This window comes from Bos mutus, chromosome 24 (genome assembly GCF_027580195.1).
Source record: "Bos mutus isolate GX-2022 chromosome 24, NWIPB_WYAK_1.1, whole genome shotgun sequence".
Taxonomy (NCBI): domain Eukaryota; kingdom Metazoa; phylum Chordata; class Mammalia; order Artiodactyla; family Bovidae; genus Bos; species Bos mutus.
In genome coordinates, this window is record NC_091640.1 from 60,330,163 (window position 1) to 60,338,346 (window position 8,184).

An 8,184-nucleotide genomic window follows, 5' to 3' on the forward strand; every position below is an offset into this window, starting at 1 on the left:
CTAGGTTGGTCATGACTTTCTTTCCAAGGAGTAAGCATCTTTTAATTTCATGGCTGCAACCACCATCTGCAGAGATTTTGGAGCCCCCCAAAATAAAGTCTGACATATAGTGGAACTGAAGCTGAAGTTGAATGGTTCTATGAAGACCTACAAGACCTTCTAGAACTAACACCAAAAAAAGATGTTCTTTTCATTATAGGGGACTGGAATGCAAAAGTAGGAAGTCAAGAGATACCAGGAGTAACAGGCAAATTTTGCCTTGGAGTACAGAATTAAGCAGGGCAAAGGCTAACAGAGTTTTGCCAAGAGAACGCACTGGTCAGAGAAAACACCCTTTTCCAACAACTCAAGAGAAGACTCTACACATGGACATCACCAGATGGTCAATACTGAAATCAGATTGATTACATTCTTTTCAGCCAAAGATGGAGAAGCTCGATACAGTCAGCAAAAACAAGACTGGGAGCTGACTGTGGCTCAGATCATGAACTCCTTATTGCCAAATTCAGACTTAAATTGAAGAAAGTAGGGGAAACCACTAGACCATTCAGGTATTACCTAAATCAAATCCCTTAAAATTATACAATGGAAGTGAGAAATAGATTCAAGGGATTAGATATGAAAGACAGAGTGCCTGAAAAACTATGGACAGAGATTTGTGACATTGTACAGGAGGCAGTGATCAAGACCATCCCCAAGAAAAAGAATTGCAAGAAGGCAAAACGGTTGTCTGAAGAGGACTTACAAGTTGTTGAGAAAAGAAAAGATGCAAAAGGCAAAGGAGAAAAGGAAAGATATACCCATTTGAATGCAGAGTTCCAAAGAATAGCAAGGAGAGATAAGAAAGCCTTCCTCAGTGAGCAATGCAAAGAAATAGAGGAAAACAATAGAGTGGGAAAGACTAGACATCTCTTCAAGAAAATTAGAGATACCAAGGGAAAATTCCATGCAAAGATGGGCTCAATAAAGGACAGAAGTGGTATGGACCTAACAGAAGCAGAAGATATTAAGAAGAAGTGGCAAGAATACACAGAAAAATGATACAAAAAAGATCTTCACGACCATGATAATCATTATGGTGTGATCACTCACCTAGAGCCAGACATCCTGGAATGTGAAGTCGAGTGGGCCTTAGGAAGCATCACTACGAACAAAGCTAGTGGATGGAATTCCAGTTGCACTCTTTCAAATCCTAAAAGATGATGCTGTGAAAGTGTTGCACTCAATATGCCAGCAACTTTGAAAAACTCAGCAGTGGCCACAGGACTGGAAAAGGTTAGTTTTCATTCCAATCCCAAAGAAAGGCAATGCCAAAGAATGCTCAAACTACAACACAATTGCACTCATCTCACTAGCTAGCAAAGTAAGGCTCAAAATTCTCCAAGCCAGGCTTCAATAGTAGGTGAACCAAGAATTTCAAGATGTTCAAGCTGGATTTAGAAAAGGCAGAGGAATCAGAGATCACATTGCCAACATCCACTGGATCATTGAAAAAGCATTTGAGCTCCAGAAAAACATCTACTGCTTTATTGACTAAGCCAAAGCCTTTAACTGTGTGGATCACAACAGACTGTGGAAAATTCTTCAAAAGATGGGAACACCAGACCGCCTGACCTGCCTCCTGAGAAATCTGTATGCAGGTCAGGAAGCAACAGTTAGAACTGGACATGGAACAACAGACTGGTTACAAACTGGGAAAGGAGTACATCAAGACTGTATACTATTACCCTGCTTATTTAACTTCTATGCAGAGTGCATCGTGCAAAATGCTAGGCTGGACAAAGCACAAGCTGGAATCAAGATTGCTGGAGAAATATCAATAACCCCAGATATGCAGATGACACCACCCTTATGGCAGAAAGTGAAGGAGAACTAAAGAGCCTCTTGATGAAAATGAAAGAGGAGAGTGAAAAAGTTGGCTTAAAACTCAACATTCAGAAAACTAAGATCATGGCATCCAGTCCCATCGCTTCATGGCAAATAGATGGGGAAACAATGGAAACAGTGAGAGACTTTATTTTTTTGCTCTCCAAAATCACTGAAGCCATGAAATTAAAAGACACTTGGTCCTTGGAAGAAAAGCTATGACCAACCTAGACAGCATATTAAAAAGCAGAGATATTACTTTGCCAACAGATGTCTGTCTAGTCAAAGCTATGGTTTTTCCAGTAGTCATGTATGGATGTGAGAGTTAGACTGTGAAGAAGGCTGAGCACTGAAGAATTGATGCTTTTGAAATGTGGTATTGGAAGACTCTTAAGAGTCCCTTAGATTGCAAGGAGATCAAACCAGTCAATGCTAAAGAAAATCAGTCCCGAATATTCATTGGAAGGACTGATGCTAAGCTGAAACTCTAATGCTTTGGCCACCTGATTCAAAGAAATGAGTCATTAGAAAAGACCCTGATGCTGGGCAAGATGGAAGGCGGGAGGAGAAGGGGGTGACAGAGGATGAGATGGTTGAATGGCATCACCTACTCGATGGACATGAGTTTGAGCAGGCTCTGGGAGTTGGGGATGGACAGGGAGGCCTAGCGTGCTGCAGTCCGTGGTTCAGAAAGAGTCAGACACGACTGAGCAACTGAACTGAACCAAATAGTGGAACTATACGTAACTTAGTTCTGGACTTTCCAAGCCTTCCGTAAATGTGTTATCATACTCTCATAATTTAAAAAAAGAGAGAAAAAACAGATCCCGTGTGCCACAATTGAGACAATGCAGCCAAATTATTTAATTGACTGAGGGAAAAAAAAGCACAGGGGGAAAATGCAGCACAGAGGGAGCCGAGGAGGAGGTGTGGAACCAACGTAGTGCTGCGACGTTTGTGAGAAGAGAGTTGACTGCTCTGGACCGCAGCACGTGCCCTCCGACCTTGTTAATGCCTGACCTTGATTCTGCAGAGAAAACGCAGGAACAGAGCAGGCCAATGAAGAGCAGAGCCTTATATACTTCCCAGACAATCTGCAACATCTTAGTTTCTGAAGTCATTACTTTTAGGAATCCCACGATTTTTGTTGTTAGGCTATTATGTACAATGAGTGAGCATTTGGGATCTAAGAACTAAGGAAAGGCTGACAACCCAGGCTGAGGGAGAAACACAGGAGTAAGTCACCCAGACCCCGGGGCTGTCACGCGGGCAGAGGTGAGCGGCTGAAAGCAGCACCCCAGGGCAGAAACGGGGGTCCGGGCTGGCTCGGCGGGTCGGGAGGGAGCAAAGGCCGAATTAAGTCCTCGGTTCAGAGTCCAGGAGTCGTCTATGAGTGAGCACCGGAAGACAAAGGAAACAATAAAGCAATGCGCTAGTTGGAGCGCTGAATAGGAAGTCCAGAGCCCCCGCAAGGAAAGCCCTTAGTCTTGGAGACTGAACGAACTCCTTGTCCTCAGGCCTGGCCAGGGTATGCAGTTCAGGCCACATCTGGAAAGAGTGTTCTAGAAGGCTGGCTGAAAGGACTCCCTGGCGGTTCAGTGGTGAAGACGCTATGCTTCCATCCACTCAGGGGGCACAGGTTCGATCCCTGGTCGGAGAACTAAGATCCCTCAAGCCACAAGGCACGGACAAAAATAAGAAGAATAATAAAAGCTGGCTGAGAGTCCAAAGAGGAAGGAGCGATTCTAGCTGGGGAAGAGGCGAGGGGACCGTGATATTTTGCCCACTGGCAGTGCCCTGGCATTGATTCTCGTGGCCAGTGTTCTGGACAGTTCTTCTCCAGGTCACAGAGGAAAGGCATGGGAGGACCAGTCGTAACTCGCTGGGCTGGAACGGATCATCTCGGCCCGTCAGCCCGTTTGACAAACTAAGAGGAAACTGCCCCTGGAGAGCTTAGGAGCGGGTCTGCTCACGAAGCCGGCGAGCGGCGGCCAGTACAGGGCTCCAGCGGGTGCTTTCCCCGTCCTCCCTGCTCGTGCCGGGGATCTGAGCGCCCGCCGCTGACTCTGAAGCTGAGGCTCGGTGCGAGGCCAGGGGACTCGGAGCGTGCCGGGCACTCGGAAGGCGCCCTGCTCTCGGAGCCTCGCAGCCAGGCAGGGCGCATGTCAGACCGAGTGCGGAGTGAGACGTGATGACGCAGGGTCGGATTTAAAAACGCCTCAGAAGCCTCATAAGAGGCTTGATTTGACTTCCTAAAAACACCGAGCAGCAGGATTTGGAGGCATATGGATTACATACTGGAAGCCATGTTTAAGAACGAGAGTTTGGGACTTCCCGGGTGGTCCAGTGGTTAAGACTCCAAGTTCCCAATGCAAGGGGCCCAGGTTCAATTCCTGGTCAGGGAACTAGATCCCACATACCGTCCGAACTAAGACTCTGTGCAGCCAAATAATACATATAAATAAATATTTTTTTTAAAGAAAGGAATTTGATAATGGAAACCTAGAGGTAAGGCATCAGCTAGGAGCCAGTGACATAATTCTTGATGTGCCTTGGAAAGTACAGATTCTCGTGTCTTGTCCCCGTATCATTATTTGTAGTATCGCTTTTCACTTTCAGTGTCCTGTCTGGGTGATCGATGACCGGCTTACCTAGCTAGAAGGCTGAGGACGTGAGCTTGTTGCAGGTAGGGCCTATGGTCTCTTTGTCTTTGGACGTCAAACACCGAGTGCCTGACACATAGCATACATCTCACTGTGCCCAAAAAGTGAATGATTCTAACGCTGGGGTCAGAAAGAGCAGTTACACAAGTAGCGAGAGCCTGAAGCTAATGAAATATTTATGAAACCAGAACTTCAGGGAGGAGGCTGTGTCCAACGAAATCCAGCATTCCAGGGAAAGCTAGGAGATGACAAGGAAGGAAACGAACATGGGCTTCTTGTCCACGTGACTAATCCCAGGTAGCGAAAAGTGCAAGAGCAGCCTGAAGCACCTCAGGCCAGAAAGCAGGAGCGTGCTGAGAGACTAAGTGGGCCAGTGTCAAAGGACACGCACGGGCGCTGGCTTAGAGGGGCTCCCACTGGCCACATTTGTGTTGATTTGAGCGTCAACAAGAATAATGACAGCCAGGGGTTATGAAACAGAAGAAAAGGAAAGAAATCTTCAGTCTATACTGGTACTGAACAAAAAAGGAGCGGGGGAGGCTCCTTTACCTAAGAAACCGGCCGGGGACAGAAGGAGCCAGCAGAGGGCCGCTCTGCAGCCACCGGCGCAGTGTGCGTCGAGGCAAGGGTAGGCCCTGAACACGAAAACTGCTGATGAAAGGCTGCTGGGAACACGACAGTCACCCGGTCTCAGAATACTTGCTAATTACAAACGGGAAAAAGTACTATCACAATGGAGAAATTTTGGCAGACAACACGGTCACCAAACAAATAATGGGACAAAAAGACACGTACCTCCTGATATGATGCAACTGAAAGTACACAATGCCGTTTGGGGGGTATTCTTGCAAAACACAAAACAAAACAATGCTCAATCTGGATCTGAACATGAGGAAACAATCAGACAAGCCCAGAATGAGGCACAGTCTGCAAGACAATTGGCCTGAACTCTTCAAAAATGTCAACTATTGTCAAATTTCACAAAAGAGGGTGGGACTTTCTAAAATCTAGATTAAGGGAGTTTGAAGAAACAAAACAAAGAATGATGCAGGAAATGTATTTGGGTCCTAGATTTAAAGACATTAAAACTTCAAAAGACATTAACAATGTTAAATCCCTTGCAAATAATAGCGGATTATTAGAGAAGGAAATGGCAACTCACTCTGGTATTCTTGACTGGGAAATCCCATGACAAAGGAGCCTGGTGGTCTGCAGTCTATGGGGTCACAAAAGAATCAGACATGACTTAGCCTGGCAGCAACAACAATAGTGTATTGTAATGAGTGACTTAAAAAAAAAATTAGGCAGTATATGCTTAAGTATTCAGGCTGAAATATTTGGATGAAATGTCCTGATAAACACAACAGAAGAGCCAGCATGGCAAAATGTTAGCAATTTGGTGAAGCAAAATGAAGTATATGTGGGTATTCATTGTATTATTCTTTAAACTTCTCTATGGGTTGGAAATTTCAAAACAAAAAGGTAAATAGGAGAGTTAAAAAAAAAAAAAAAAAAAGAAAGCCTGGAGGAAAAGTCGTGGGAGACTTTTCAATGAAGAGGGCATCTACCAAGCTCCACTGGGGCAGTGAGTTGGAGTGGGCGAGAGAAATCGATTGCCACTGGTCACGAAGGTAACAGAGAGCAAAGACCCAAAATAAAGACTGTCAGTAAGAATGAGGGTGGAGAGACCAGACAGTGGCAGAAGGAGAAAACAGGATCAAATGCAAGTCTTTTCAGTTTTTTTTTTTTTTTTCCCGGTTTTTGGCTATTTTCTTTTTAAACAGGAGAGTTAAGTAACAGCTTGAAAGTAGAGGCACCAAGTGGCAGTGAAGTGGCCGATGCCAGCGGCAGGGGCTGAGCCGCCGTGGGGAGACCTTACCTCGGCGCCTCCACCGGGACTGACGGCGGAGAGCTGTCCACCTCCCCAGCCCCTGCTCTTCAAAACCCACACTGGTGTTTCCTCCATGGATGTGGAGAGGCCATTTCTTACTCCCCTGAAGCCACCCGACCCTCCATCTTCTGAAGACTTCTACAGGAATGGATTAGAGAGACCTCTATAGACTTTCACCTGATGTTCAGTTCAGTTCAGTTCAGTCACTCAGTCGTATCCAACTGTTTGAGACCCCATGGACCGCAGCTCGCCAGGCCTCCCTGTCCATCACCAACGCCCAGAGTTTACTCAGACTCATGTCCATTGAGTCGGTGATGCCATCCAGCCATCTCATCCTCTGTCGTCCCCTTCTCCTCCTGCCCCCAGTCCCTCCCAGCATCAGGGTCTTTTCCAATGAGTCAGCTCTTCACATCAGGTGGCCAAAGTATTGGAGTTTCAGCTTCAACATCAGTCCTTCCAGTGAACACCCAGGATTGATCTCCTTTAGGATGGACTGGTTGGATCTCCTTGCAGTCCAAGGGACTCTCAAGAGTCTTCTCCAACACCACAGTTCAAAAGCATCAATTCTTCGGTGCTCAGCTTTCTTTATAGTCCAACTCTCACATCCATACATGACTACTGGAAAAACCATAGCCTTGACTAGATGGACCTTTGTTGGCAAAGTAATGTCTCTGCTTTTTAATATGCTATCTAGGTTGGTCATAACTTTCCTTCCAAGGAGTAAACACCATCAATCCTTGCTTTTAATTTCATGGCTGCAGTCACTATCTGCAGTGATTTTGGAGCCCCCAATATAAAGTCTGCCACTGTTTCCACTATTTCCCCATCTATTTGCCATGAAGTGATGGGGCTGGATGCCATGATCTTAGTTTTCTGAATGTTGAGCTTTAAGCCAACATTTTCACTCTCCTCTTTCACTTTCATCAAGAGGCTTACCTGATGTTCATTTAATAATAATTCCCTAAAGAGTCACTTACACCAGAGATTCACAGAGGGATCCTAGACACTGTTCCCCTGGACCCTATTTCTGCTCACATGTTCTTTATCTTTCCAAGGTAGCTGTCACCCTCAGCAGAGTGGCCCCAGCGCTAAACCCTAAAATCCATTCTTTTGGTTCTGCAGCCGTGAGGCATGATGGAAAGCCAGAAGCACTGCGCATGAGGGCAGGTTGCAAAGGAGGCAGCATATCTCTGAAAATGAGCGGCCCGTTGTCATCTCCAGCAAGACTGTCAGAGGCTTCTGATGCTTCTTCGTGACTGATCAAATGAGATTTAACTTGAGTAAAGGTTTAAGGTAGCAGTAGCAGCATATGTTTATGCTTTTCTTTAAATTTTTTATTCATGGATTATCTTTGGTTGCACCAGGTCCTCGTTCTTTGCATGGGCTTTCGCTAGCAGCAGGGGCTATGCCCGTGTGCAGAGCACCAGCTCTAGGCGCAGGCTCAGTAGCTGTGGCCCAAGGGCTTAGCTGCTCCTCAGTATGGGGAATCTTCCCAGACCAGGGACTGAACCTGTGTCCCCCTCATGGGCAGGCAGATCCTTAACCACTCCTATTCAGGAGAAGGATATTTTTAAATTAAATGTTTACCCCTTACCCAACGTAATGTATGTAATGATACATGTACATTGCGAAGGTCACATTATCACCCACATTACTGGTCAGCACACCTTGAGTGACACCAGAAACCTGGGTAGATGGCAATATTAGACAGTAAACTTCAACAGTGTGGAATTACCAGCCATATTCTTGGCAACAATGGACGAT